The sequence below is a fragment of the Peromyscus californicus genome, unplaced genomic scaffold (genome assembly GCF_007827085.1).
Source record: "Peromyscus californicus insignis strain IS unplaced genomic scaffold, ASM782708v3 Scaffold_1__1_contigs__length_55948999, whole genome shotgun sequence".
Lineage (NCBI taxonomy): Eukaryota > Metazoa > Chordata > Mammalia > Rodentia > Cricetidae > Peromyscus > Peromyscus californicus.
The window spans coordinates 36,854,800-36,869,850 of record NW_026294492.1 but is presented as its reverse complement, the minus strand read 5'-3'; the positions used below and the strand labels follow the sequence as shown (position 1 = coordinate 36,869,850).

Below are 15,051 nucleotides of genomic sequence, written 5' to 3'. Positions count from 1 at the left end.
CTTCTTTCATTTCTTTTTTAAACTTTCGCCCGTGAGTTTGATGTGAGCTGGAGGGTTGCACTGTGTTGAGCAACATCCCTTCTGTACCTAGTTTGTTGAGACCTTTTTTGTCATGAACAGGTTATGAATATTGTCAAATTCTTCTTCTACACCATTGAGATCATCATTCATTTTTAGCTTTCATTTTGTTGATATAACATATCACATTTGTTGATTTATATACATGTCCCATCTTTACATCACATTGAGGGGTTAATTATACATGATTCTGATGAATAATATTTTACACGTTCAGTTGAATTTGGTTAGCTAACATTTTCTGGAGGATTTTTGCATGTATGTCCATCATGTTCTTTTTCTAATTTTTCTTTTTTTTTTTTAAAAAATCTTTATGTTTCTTTATTGAAGCAAGATTCCTGATGATACAGTGATGTATTTATTTATTAAACAAAGTTCTGTGCAGAAATCACACACTATCCATCTACACAGATTTTGGTTATATGTTGTCCATTGATGGAGTAGCTCCATTTATAAAGTTTCATATATCAAAAAGCTTTGAATTTTGACCAGGCTGTCCATTAATCATCTCTGAAAAAGTGACATTTAATTTTAGCTCTACTTTACAGCATTAGAAAGCTTATGCATCAGATAATGTCCCAAACATTATTCTTTGCCCAATGGCATTGAGCAGACAGAGCTCTTCACCCACTCAGATTCCCAGAGTCACATCTGAGAGCTTCTGCTGCAGACCCAGGACACAGCACTCCCGACCATCCCATGGACTGCTGACTCTGACAGCCCACTTTCTTGGCCAGTTCATGCTGCCAATGAAGACATGACAGCAGCTGTCTTTTGAATGGATGGCATTAGAGTAACAGGTCTGTGACAGGGTGGGAACAGGTGCTGTTGTGATATCCTGGTAACTAAAGGCCCATTTTAAAAAAGTGCCTAATTGAGATAAAAATCAAGGGTAAAAGTCCATGGCAGCAAACTGTACCCATATCTCTCAGTTATGGAGACATTAAGACACAATTCAAATCCCTTTAACTCCATCTGCATAGCCCTGAGGTCATCCTGCAAAGTGCCTATCAAAAACATATGAAGTTAGGGAGATGAAGTTTGACATGATGTCATTATGCAGGTCAAATGTAGAAGGTCATGTTGAGCATCTTCTCTGACAGAGAAGCATCCAGTCATTTGTGTACACACTGGTTTATTGTAACAAAGCAACTTGTACACTTCAACATTTAAAATGAGCAGCTTTTTCCTCCCAGTGAAAATAAAACAAAATAAAAATAAAAAAAATAAAGCTACAACATAGAAAGAATGTCAACTCCAAATAAAACCCTAGAGGAGCTGCTAATTCTCCCATTGAGTGGCAGGGCTCAGGTCATCATTAGGAGAGAAGTTTATTTTAAAAGTGTCAACTTAACCTGCAAGGATGTCCATTAAACATCACAATTAAACATGCCAAAGGAGAAGCCATGTTGTCAAAAATGTCCACTTAACACCCCCCCAGACACCTCACACTAACCCTTTGATGGCCTTCTATACCTCCTCCTTACCCTTTTTATTAAACGAGAGAAAGTAGACAGACACATGTTGGTAAATGCTAACTATATTCACATAGAGACACAGTGTAATCTCTGAGCCCATTATACAGAGAAAGGAAAAAGCTAGAATTCCATGCACTACCTCAGGGGCCTGGCACCCTCCACCCTCACACTCCAGCAGAGCCAAGGGAGCCTGAGAGCTTTTCTTCTTTCCAACAGAACATGGTGATGGTCTTGACTCCACAGTTTGATACAAGAAAAGGATAAAAATGAATTTAGAACAGAAAAGTGGAGATTCTTTTCCCCTTGTATCTTGCTCAAGGCATTTTCTCCAAAAATAAATTGAGAACCACGGTGCTGAGAAGAGAGAGACCTCAAAATCAGGGCAACTGAGCACAAGAGAGATTAGGAAGGGTGACTGCAATTTGCTCCCAGGGACTGGAGAAAATTAAAAAAGAGAAAATAAAAAAGAAGGCTGGAATCCATCAGTCTTCTGTGCTAGTCATCCTCATCTTCATCATCATCTGCATCTTCTTCACCTTCATCCTCATCCCCTTCTTCATCAATATCTTTCAATCCTTCCTCTTCTTTTTCACCACCACCACCACCACCACCACCACCACCACCACCACCACCACCACCATCATCATCATCATCATCTTCCATCTCTCCTTCATCATCCATATCAGGAACCAATAGTAAGAGATTTGGCCAAATACGATCTTTGATGTCCTCTCCTAACTCATCTGCACCTGCATCAGAATGGTCAATAAACCGGTAAAGAAGCTCTCTGGCTCTTCGTGCTGCTTCGTCCTGGGCCTTAATCTGCGTTTGACTTGAGTGTTTCATCAAATTCTTTCCAGATTTCCATTTGATTTCAGTGGATTTGAAGATGGGTCACCAGCTTCACTCAGATGAAATTCTTTGGAGGGAACTTTATTTTCAAAGTAAGGATTTCCATCAAAATAAAAATCTATTCTATGACCCGATTTAATGTCTTCCAATTCTGTCACTTCAGCTCTAATCAAATAATGGAGAGCCTCTTCGTCTTTCTTCCCAAAACATTAGTGACGGTCCCTGCTCCAACTGTTAGGAGTCCCACAAGTGGACCAAACTACACAACTGTCCTGTATATGTAGAAGGCCTAGGAACTCCCATGAAGGCTCCATGGTTGTCAGTTCAGTCTCTGTGAGGTCCTATGGTCCCAGGTTAGTTGATTCTGTGGGTTTTCTTGTGATGTCCTTGACCTCTCTGGCTTGTACAATCCTTCCCACCTCTCAGCAGGATTCTCTGAGCTCTGCCTAATGTGGGGATGATTTTTTCCTAGTTCCATCTATTTGCCTGCAAATTTCATGATGTCATTGTTTTTAATAGCTGAGTAATACTCTATTGTGTAAATGTACCACATTTTCTTTATCCATTCTCCAGTTGAGGAACATCTAGGTTGTTTCCAGGCTCTGGCTATTACAAATAAAGCCACTATGAACATAGTTGAGCAAGTGTCCTTGTGGTATGATTGAGCATCCTTTGAGTATATGCCCAATAGTAGAATATCTGGGTCTTGTGATAGATTGATTCCTATTTTTTTTTTGAGAAACCACTATATTGATTTCTAATGTAGTTGTACAAGTTTGCAACTGCCACCAGCAGTGGAGGAGTGTTCCCCTTGCTCCACATCCTCTCCAGCATGAGCTGTCACTTGTGTTATTGATCTTAGTCATTCTGACAGGTGTATGATGGAATCTCAGAGTTGTTTCCCTGATGGCCAAGAATGATGAACATTTCTTTAACTGTTTCTTGGCCATTTGAGATTCTTCTGTTGAGAATTCTCTGTTTAGATCTGAACCCCATTTTTTAATTGGATTATTTGGTTTTTTGATGCCTAGTTTCTTGAGTTCAATATATATTTTGGAAATTAGCCCTTTGTCAGATGTAAGGTTGGTGAAGTTCTTTTCCCATTCTGTAGGCTGCCATTTTGTCTTATTGACAATGTCCTTTGCCTTATAGAAGTTTTTCAGTTTCATGGGGTCCCGTTTATTAATTGTCAATCTTAGTGCCTGCACTACTGGTGTTCTGTTCAGGAAGTTGTCTCCTGTGCCAATGCATTAAGGCCATTTCACACTTTCTCTTCTATCAGGTTCAGTGTATCTGGATTTATGTTGAGGTTTTTGATCCACTTGGATCAAGGTGATATGTAGTGGGTAGCCATTCCAGCTTTAATCTGGAAGTTCCAACCCCCATTGAGGCTTCGGCAACTGTCACGCCTACAAGGAGGGGCCAAGAGAGGATTATTGTATATACTTGTAAACAAATTTAGTAAAATAGCAGCCTTAGATAATTTGCACTGTAATTTACACTGTTATGGATTCTTATATGTTGATACAAATGTAAACTATTTTTATATTCCTGTTTAAGATAATTTGTATATTGATACAAATACAGAACTATATTTATTATAATGTACATATATTTCTACTCTTATTTAAAATATTTGTATATTGATGCAAATGTAAATTTATATCTGTCATACTTTATGTATGTTCTACTTCTGTTTAGGATATTTGATATATTGATATATATTTAAGATTATTGTCATATTGCATATTACACTATATATTCCTACCTCTGTTATAAATATCTTGTGTATTGTCACAATTTTAAAGTCATCTTTCTTTACCATACATTTGCTTATAGACTGTTTACCTTGTTTACATGAAGCCTTAGTCCTTAGGTTATTTCGGTAGATAAGATTTATAGATTTATAGTCACCTATGCTTGTCATCTCTATAGTTGTAACATGCCATTTACCTATGCTCTGTACTTCTCTGGATTTTAGTATGTGTTTCTTGCTTGATATTGTTTGCATTGGTTGTAGTTCCATCTTATCTAGGTCATTATCCCTCATTATTCCTGGACAATATTTGACAACCATTCCTTTGTATATAGTCTTGTATTAGGTTAGAACCTTCTTATTTAGACAAAAAGGGGGAGATGTAGTGGGTAGCCTTTCCAGCTTTAATCCAGAAGTTCCAACCCCCATTGAGGCTTCGGCAACTGTCACGCCTATAAGGCAGGGCCAAGGGAGGACCCTGGAGACCCGAGATCGGGATGGGCCAGCTCTCTCTGTTCCTGGACCCTGGATGGTGGAGGTTGACCGAGAAAAGCTCCAGAGAACACTGCTGGACTGCAATACACCTTCCCCAGACCCTGCGACCTACCTATCCCTTCATTTGTAAGTTACCCACTAAATAAATCTTCCTTTTAACTATGTGGAGTGGCCTTAATAATTTCACCAATAGTGATAGATATGGATCTATTTGCATTCTTCTACATACTGACATCCAGTTATGACAGCACCATTTGTTGAAGATGTTTTCTATTTTCCGTTGTATAATTCTGACTTCTTTATCAAAAATCAGATGTCCGTAAGTATGTGGATTTACATCAGGGTCTTCAATTCAATTCTATTGATCCACCCATCTATTTTTATGCCAATACCATGTGGATTTTATTACTATAGCTCTATAGTAGAGCTTGAAATCAGGGATGGCTATACCTCTGGAAGTTCTTTTATTGTACAGGATTTTTTTTAGCTATCCTGAGTGTTTTGTTTTTCCATATGAAGTTGAGTATTGTTCTTTCTAGGTCTGTAAAGAATTTTCTTGGGATTTTAATGGGGATTGTGTTAAATCTGTGGATTGCTTTTGGTAAGATGGCCATTTTTACTTTGTTAATCCTACTGATCCATGAGCATGGAGGATCTTTCCATTTTCTTATATCTTCTCCAATTTACTTCTTCAAAGACTTGAAGTTCTTGTCATACAGAAAACATTTTAATTCTAAGATGACACTCTATCAGTGAAAATTACTGTGGTGTATATTTTCTCTGCCTTATTTTAAGACGTTTTCTTTGTTTCTGGTTTTATGTAAATTAGTCACTATCTGTTTTTTGGTGCCATTTGTTTTAGCCTATATATGTGTGTAGGGTGTGCGTGTATGTATGGGCATGGGCTTGTGTGTGTGCGCACACTTGTGTGTGTGTGTGTGTGTGTGTGTGTGTGTGTGTGTGTGTGTAGTTCAGAGGCTGATGTCAGGTGTTACTTCCATTTAGCATGCTGAGGCAAGGCCTTTCGCTCGAACCCAGAGCTCACAGAATTGGCCCATTCAGCCAGCCCACTTGCCCCAGGGATTCTGCCTCCCCACCCCTATGCCCTTGGATTACAGGCAGATGGCCACACCCACCAGGTATTCCTGTGTTGGTTGGGGATCTGAATTCTGGTCCTCACACTTGGGCTTGGCTAGTGCTTCTCCTGCTGAGTCCCCTCCCTTCTCTCTACTCATAATGTTTATTTTGCTTGGGCTTTGTTGAAACTCTGGTGTCTGTAGATTTACAGTTTGTATCATTTTGGGAATGTTTTGGCTACTACCTTCTCAATAGTATTTTTGTTCTCTTTCCTCCAAATAAATTTGCTTTGTTTACTTACTTTGCTGACATTTTTTTCTCCCATGGTCTTGAAAGATTTTTTTTAAAGCTTATGTCATTTTTTGTTTGTTTGTTTGGTCTACTTAACACAAGCTGGAGTCATCTGGGAAGAACTTGAACTGAGAAATTATCTCTATCACATTGACTGTAGGCAAGTCCCTTAGAGCAGTGGTTCTCAGCCTTCCTAATGCTATGACCCTTTAATACAGTTCTCATATTGTGGTGACCCTCAACCATGAAATTATTTCCTTGCTACTTTATAACCGTGATTTTGCTACTGTTATGAGTTGTAATGTAAATATATGTGTTTTCTGTTGGTCTTAGGCAACCCCTGTGAAAGGGCCATTCAACCCCAAAGAGGTTGTAATCCACAGGTTGACAATTACTGCTCCAGAGCATTTTCTTGATTTATTATTGATGTGGAAGGGAGGGAGGGCTCAGTCCATTGTGGGTGGAGCTACCCCTGAGCTGGTGGTCCTGGGTTCTATAAGAAAGCAAGCTGGACAAGCCATAAGAGCCAGCCAGTAAGCAGCACTCTTCCATGGTGTCTGCATCAGCTCCTGCCTCCAGGTTCCTGCCTTGAGTTCCTGCTCTGACTTCTCCTCCCGATGGACTGTAAGCTACAACAAGAAATATACCCCTTTCTTCCCAAATTGATTTTGTTCATGGAGTTTTATCACAATAATATAAAACCTAACAAGACAGCCTAAAACAGGTAATTGTTTTGTATATATGTATTTGCAGTGTGATATTTTGATCTAATCTGTGTGTCCATTATAGAAAAATTAGTCATGCTAGTTAGTATATCTATTACCTACACAGTTTGTCTTTCGGATATGTGGTGAGATTATTAGAAGTCAGTTTTAATGATGCTGAAATACTTGATTAACAGCTGTGGTCACCAGGTTGTGCAATAAATACTCTACTAAATTTGATTCTTCAGTCTTAACTACTTTGTGTCCCTTAATCCCTGTCTCCCATCTTTTCCATCTCATTTCAGACATTTCTGTGGCTTTGTCATCATTTCCGTTTGTGAAACTGTTTTCCTTTGGATTGAAACTCTTCCTCTTGGAGGGATGAGGGAGGGCCATCAGGGTCACAAAACTCACAAGAGACTCACAAGGCCTTTCCTCCAGGAGACTCTTGAATGGTACAACTGCCCGCAAGTTGCCCCAGCATCTCCAGGGATACAGGCTTCATGAGTCATCATTCCTCATTTTAGTATCCCCCCAACCACCACCCCTTCTCCTGCAAGTAAGCCCTCTCAGGCCATTCACCAAGCTAGATGTGGATGGAATTGTTTGTGTAGTCAATGTACTCTCTGGGATAAACGGAATTAGTCTCCCCAGAAGAAGTCTCACCACCTGTTTATCCTGTCTAGTGTTTATTTTTGGACACTGAGGTTTTTATGTTTAGAGTTTGACTTGAGTCTTTTCTACACTTTACTATCTCTTCTTAACATATTTGGCCTTCCTTTCAGCTTCTTGGGTGTATATGGTTATGTTCATTATTTTAATAGTTTTGCTTGCATTTTATGTATGTTTCTATTTAGTTTATTCCTCATTTTGTATTTTCCTCTTTTTTGCATGTAATCTTTAAAAACTTCAAACTCCAGACATTATGAATTTTATCTTTTTTAGGTGCTGTATACTTTTGTTTTTTCAAGACAGGGTTTCTCTGTGTAGCCCTGGCTGTCCTGGAACTCGCTCTGTGACCAGGCTAGCCTCCAAACTCAGAGATTGGCTTGCCTCTGCCTCCCAAGTGCTGGGATTAATGGAATGTGCCACCACCACCTGTTGTAGAATATTATTTTAACTATGTAAAGATGTGTTATATTTGTTTATGCTGTGGAATATTACTTTAATTGTGTAAAGGTGTGATACATTTGTTTATGCTGTGGAATATTACTTTAACTGTGTAAAGGTGTGTTACATTTGGTTATGCTGCATTTGTTTAACAATGTATTGATGTGTGTTTAATTATGTAAAGATGTGTTGCATTTGTTTCACCTTGCCTGCCTAAGGCACCTAATTGGTCTAAGAAAGAGCTGAATGGCCAATGGCTAGGCAGAGAAAGGATAGGCAGAGCTGGCGGTCAGAGGGAACAAATAGGAGAAAGAGGAGAAAAGAGAGAGAGAAGAGAATGAGAACGAGAGGGACACGGCCAGGGCAAGAAGCACTGAACCGTAAGATATACAGAAGGAAAGAAAAGTAAAAAGCCCTGAGGCAAAAGGTAGATAAAGAGAGACAGGTTAATTTAAGAGCTAGCCATGAATGAGAATAAGCTAGGCTGAGCATTCATAACTAATAAGAAGTCTGTGTCATGATTTGGGGCCTGGTTGGTGGTCCCCCACCACCAAAAGAAGAAAAAGCCTGGTACAACCACCCAGCTACTTTTGGATTCCTACAAATGTTCTGGAATTTTAGCCTAGGCTGTAATTAAATGACTTTAAAGTAGTCTGATAGTATCAAGGTTTCCTTTAGTTAGGAGAGAGCATGGGGCCTTTTGAGGACTGTCATAGGCAAAACCTCTTCCCAAGGTGAAACCCTCTATACTAACAAAAAACTAGGGAGCAATTAGAGTTCTGCATAATTTGCTGCAGTTGACCTCCATCTGGAAAACTGCCCAGGGCAGCACAGTTAGTAGGGGACGGAGCTGGGATGCAGATCCTGACTGTCCCAGAGTCTGAGTTAACCACTTTGTGGCAGGTAACTCAGATGGAATATGGTAAGTAGGTTTTTTGTGAACAAGCTTCTGCAAGCTCCGGTCCTCATTAACCTGCAGTTTTCCAGATGGAGGTCAACAGCCACAGCAATGCTCAGAATCTAATCTCCTCTTACCCTTATCCTCTTCACAGGCAGGGTCCAACCTCACTGCCTTGTGCCCTTTTGAAACTCTCTTGGGTCATCAACAAGTTTGACCCTTTGAGTGTTGCTTCTAAAATAGAAGTTGGTTTTTATGCAAGGCAGTTTCTGTGGAACAATCCTTCTGTAAACCGTGAATATATATTACTGTCATTGGTTAATAAGGAAGCCGACTGGCCAATAGCTGAACAGGATAAAGTTAGGTGGGAGGGCCAAACTGAGAGTGATGGGAAGAAGAAGGGCGGAGTCTGGAGTCGCCAGAGATGCAGAGAGAAACAAGATGGACATGCCGTACTGAGAAAAAGTACCAAGCCACATGGCAAAGCATAAATAAAAATATGGGTTAATTGAAAATGTAAGAGTTAGCTAGTAACAAGCCTGAGCTATTGCCCAGTCATTTGTAATTAATATAAGCCTGTGTATGTTTATTTGGGAGCTGCTGGTGGGACAGAAACTTCTGCCTACAGGCAGCCCTTCCTGGTCTAATGTTTTGTAGGAGGCTCAGGTAGGTTCGAGACTGAGCCTTTTCCATCCCAGACCACAGCCACTTCCAAGGAGAAACCAGGAAGGACTATCACAAATACAGTTCTCAACGTTGGGTCCTGAGCAGGAATCAATGATGGCCACAACCAAAGAATAGGGCTATTTAAATTATTTAGTTGAGGGCATGGTGGCATACATCTTTAATCCCAGCACTGGGAGGCACAGGCAGATGGATCTTTGTGAGTTCAAGGCCAGCATGGTCTACAAATTGGGTTCCAGAACAGCCAGTGCCCTATTTCAAAAAACAAAGACAGAACTCAAATTATTTAGCTGACAACTTTAAAACTATGCCTAAATATAGACATCTTCTTAGGAGATGAATTCAGTCAATGTTTTGTAGAATGCTAGGAAAATGTATCAGCCATATTATCTGGATTTATTTGACTGTATCATAGCCTTGTCTATTTATGCCAGCTATTATAGGACCTAAGCATAAATAACTTCTGTTAATTATAATTACATAGATACAAGTCTATAAAAAATACCAACACAACTGTCCACCACAATGAATTGAGGTGCTGATCTAATTAATTCATTTAATGGAATGTCAAAATAACTTTTGGTCTCAGAAAGTCATTCCAAATTTGCAGCTTTTATTTGAAAACTCATAATTTTAATGGCAGTATATGACCTAGAACAGCTTTTGGACAATATCCACAAGTCTTTTCCACCCAAGAGTAAGTATTTTAGCTCAAGTTGAAAAGGAACAGACAATATTTGGCTAGAGAGTAAGGGCTGGTCTATTTGTTATTTATACCACGGGTTTGTTTCTCTTGCTCGTATGTTTTAAATCAGGAATCTGAGAACTCCTGGCTTTGTTTTCTCTGGCATCGCAGGGCTATTCATCCTGGTGCTTGGCAGAGAAATGAGTTTGGAGAAATTCACTGCCCAAATTTCTTAGCCTTCTGGGGTTAGGCACAAAGCAGGTGCTCTTGGGATGTTTGTGGATTTTCCAGGGTACTTTTATAAGGAGGCAAGAATATGCCTACCCTGCCCATAGGGCTCATTTCCCAGGGTCTACCAGCACCAAACCTGTGTGTTACCCAGGTCTTTTCAGCCCTCCGGGACAGATGCTGACACTTGGCAATATGAAGGACCAACAGCTGGAGATTAGGAAGCCAGAGTCCAGGCTCTGGAGGGCAGGCTATGGGCCTCTACCTGATTCCCTGCTTTGCATATTAGAGGGGGTCTCTTTACCAGGTCCAGCTTTGCATCCTGGAGGATGGGCAGGTTCTCTCGCCTTTCAAGACTCTCGAGATTATACCTCCTTTGGTAGCTAATGTTTTAGCTGGGGGTGCCTTGCAAATGTGTTGGGAGTGTGAGAAGCAGCCACAGAACTTTGATCTGTGTAGGCGGAGGACCTGACTTCACCCTTTCCAATTCCTCTAGCACAGTGGTTCTCAAACGTCCTAATGCTGTGACCCTTTAATACAGTTCCTCACGTTGTGGGAACTCCCCTCCCCACAAAATTATTTCACTACTACTTCATAACTGTAATTTTGCCGCTGTTATGAATTGTAATGTAAATATCTGATAAGCAGGGTATCTGATATTCAACCCCCAAAGGAATCGCGACCCATGGGTTGAGAACCACTGGTCTAAAGTGTTGCCCATCTTGCTAGAGGAATGCAGCTGTGGATGTCAAGTAGTCTGCAGGAGCTTCAGAATCCTCGGACTCTCCAGTAATGAATGGCAGATACGTGGCTCCATAGTTCCACCTACCTGCTGGTCTCAGATTCAGGGCTATCAAACTGCAATTTATCTTATCTGATGATGTCAGCTCCCAGCCACGGAAGGCAGTCACCTTTCCCAAACACTTTACTATCTGAGCAGGGCCTCTGTCCCCTGCATGTTTTGGTGCAGGGCCTCTGTCACCTGCATGTTTTGGTGTGCTAACACTGCCCCCCCCCCCACCACTCCTTCTCCGCCCCCCATAACCGCCTCTCAGGCTGTGTCTCACCTTGAGGACTGTGGCATGTTAAATCCAGTCTCCTTAGCTGGTGATTGCACCCTGTTCTTCGGTCCCCAGGATAGCTCAGTTTTTTTTTCTTTTTTTTTTTATTTTGCAATACAATTCAGTTCTACATATCAGCCACGGATTCCCTTGTTCTCCCCCCTCCCACCCCCCTCACCTTCCCCCTAGCCCGCCCCCCATTCCCATCTCCTCCAGGGCAAAGCCTTCCCCGCAGACTGAGATCAACCTGGTAGACTCAATCCAGGTAGGTCCAGTCCCCTCCTCCCAGGCTGAGCCAAGTGATCCTGCATAGGCCCCAGGTTTCAAACAGCCGACTCATGCAATGAGCACAGGACCAGGTCCCACTGCCTGGATGCCTCCCAAACAGATCAAGCCAATCAACTGTCTCACCCACTCAGAGGGTCTGATCCAGTTGGTGACCCCTCAGCCATTGGTTCATAGTTCATGTGTTTCCGTTCATTTGGCTATTTGTCTCTGTGCTTTATCCAACCTTGGTCTCAACAATTCTCGCTCAAGAGACAGCCCGAACTGACCTACTCTGGTGATAGGATGGCCAAACACCCTAATTGTCGTGCTAGAAACCTCATCCAACTACTGAGGGATCTGGATGCAGAGATCCATGACTAGGCCCCGGGTGGATCTCTGGGAGTCCAATTATCGAGAATGAGGATAGCTCAGTTTTAATTAACAAATTCACTGTCAAGATAGCACCCCGCCATTGCCCTCCAAGTCATGCGGAGAGACAAAACAGGGCTTCTTTCTACACTGCTGACCCATCCTTCAGGTGAGTCAGCACTTGTCAGAGGAATCAAAACACTGAATCTGAGGCTCATCAGGCTTGTGCACTTGGACCGAGGATGTGAGCATGAATCTGAGTCTCTCTATCTGAGTCTCCTGGCTTCCCTTTGCGTGTCTGTTTTTGTTTTTTCAGAGCCTCGTGTATGCTAAGTCGGCTTCAGACTTGCAGTGTAGCTGAGAATGACATTGGGATTCTGGTCCTTCTGCCTCTACCTTCCAAGCGTGGAGATTACAGGGATGCACTACCATGCCTGGCTTTCAGGGTAGTAGGAATTGAACCCAGGGCTTCATGAATGCTAGGCAAACACCCGACCAACTGAACTACATCCCTATTCCCTTGGACATGCTACAGATTTTCTTTCTCTGCTGAATTCTTACGTTGTTATGACAACAAAGAGTGAAGAAAGCAGAGACTTCATACAGCAAAACCAAGCTCTTGGCGACCTAGAGGGACCTCAAGATAGATTGTCAATGAAAAGACTATGTCTCAGAGTTTTTAGGGCTTAAGTGAGGGAATGGATCTCATTGGTTTGTTTATGTGCAAATTAGGTGAGAAGGTAAGTACCAATGAGGAACAGGTTTGCCAAACAGAATAGAATTCTCAGTTAGGTCCCTGTGGCTCTTCCTTCTCCTTTTGTCTCTTGATGTTACAGTGGGTGTGGGGGAAGGGAGCTGAGAAAATGGGCCTTTCATTGTCTCAAGGCCTGGGAAGCAAGGGGAAATGAACTACTTATAACCATGGGTTTTTGTCAGGATCAGAGTCTCTGTGTTTGGTTCCTGACTGTAGAATGTTCCTGGTCCTTGGCTCATGTAATAGAAGGACACATTTCCATGGTAGCCATCACCCTTGTCCTTATCTGTCTTATTCTAAGGGTCTAACTACCTCTTACCTCTAACAGATGTGTGCTGTGGAGTAATCCTTTTGTACAGTCTGAAGATGTGTTACTCTCATTGGTGTAATAAAGAGCTAACTGGCCAATAGCTGGACAGAAAGAGGTTAGGCAGGAGAGCCAGACTGAGTGAATGCTGGGAAGAAGAAAGGCAGAGTCACCAGGGAGATGCAGAGGAAGCAGAAGATGAACATGCCATATTGAAAAAAGGTACCACTACCTGATGGAGTGTAGATAAGAAATATGGATTAATTTATGATGTAAGATCTAGTTAGTAACAACTCTAAGCTATCAGCTGAGCATTTCTAATTAGTAAGAAGTCTCTGTGTGGTTATTTGGGACTGGGCTGGCAGGACAGAAAACCCCACCTACAGATGTGGCTTCTGCTTCCCCACCCACCATTGGGAGCCGTGGAGCCGTGTGACTTGTCTGCTGCCCACATTCAGCATCTTTCTATTGTTCTACTAGCACTTTTGAGGATTTCCAAAGTTCTTCCTCTCTCTGTCCTTAGAATATTCCGTCTGTTCTCATACTGACTCTTCTCCTTCACTGGGCCATGCAGACACAGCTCCTGTTCAGCCTCTCACCCGGAAGTAAGATAAATCAGGTTTCATGAATGTAATATTCTGAAACAAACGTTCTGGCTTTGGCAATATTCTTTGCAACTCCATCCCTTTGGCAGGTGTAGAGCGGAAGCCTCCAATCCCTGTCATCGGAGGTCAGCTTCAGTTCTGAACCCTGGATTTCTATTAAACACACAGATTTCGTGAGTGAAAAATAAATAATAGTCAAACAACCAAAGGGACACAAGCCTCTCTTTAGAGCATGTCTTCTTCCTCTAAAACTTCAGCAAAGAATCATGGTTATCAAACCACATAAAAAGTAATGAAGAGTCCGAACCTAGAGCTGATGGCTGTCCTGTCCACTGAACCTATATACACAATACAGGAAGCACACCCAGGCAAGACATTTTGAAGATGCTACAATGTTCCCAAAGTATGCAGAACAGACACCTGTTGGTCTAACAGGCTGGCTTTGGGGTATCAGTAAAAATGACAATGGAGCACCTGTGAGGATATTTTATCCATGTCCCCCAATAAAGTTTATCTGAGGATCGGAGGAAAAAGCCAGCCACTATATTAAACATAGAAGTCAGGCAACAGTAGCACATGCCTTTAATCCTATTACTCGGGAGGCAGAGATCTATCAGTCTGGATCTCTGTGAGTTCAAGGCCACAATGGGAACAGAGCCAGGAGTGGTGGTACACAGCTTAAATTCCAACACTAGTTAGCCATAAAGTTCTAGAGGTCTGTACAGACAAACAGGAAGTGACAGAGCTGGGCAGGAAGAGGAAGTGATGTAGCTGGGCGAAAATGAGTTAGCAGAACAGAAAGGAATATAGGCATGGGTATACAGGAAGTAGCTCTCTTTGGTAGCGAGGTGTCGGTGAGGTGAGGTTGGCTGTGGCTTGTCCTGTTCCTCTGATCTCTCAGCTTTAATCCCAATTTCTGGCTCTGTGGTTTTTTTTTTTTATTAATAAGACTGTTTAAGCCGGGCGGTGGTGGCGCACGCCTTTAATCCCAGCACTCGGGAGGCAGAGCCAGGCGGATCTCTGTGAGTTCGAGGCCAGCCTGGGCTACCAAGTCAGTTCCAGGAAAGGCACAAAGCTACACAGAGAAACCCTGTCTCGAAAAACCAAAAAAAAAAAAAAAAAAAAAAAAAAAAAAAAGACTGTTTAGCAATTCATCTACAGAGTCCCTTCTTTGTGTCAGGCATGGGTTCAGGATCCCAGCAGGGCCCAAACTCTGGGAGTTGGGTTGCCATGTCTGTGATGCAGAGGAGGAAAGGAAGCCAGGAACTACTTTGTCCTCCAGACTCAGGGATTCTAATAACAAGGTTGGGGTTCTGTCCCACTGTGGCCCCCAGCATCTGCCTCCCAGCTCC

At 42.0% G+C, this 15,051-nt stretch overlaps 1 pseudogene; it reads right to left on the bottom strand.

Annotated features, from left to right (window-relative positions):
* Window positions 1–1,032: 1,032 nt before the first annotated feature.
* Window positions 1,033–15,051, bottom strand: part of LOC128116069 (protein SET-like) — a 28,639-nt pseudogene continuing 14,620 nt past the window's right edge.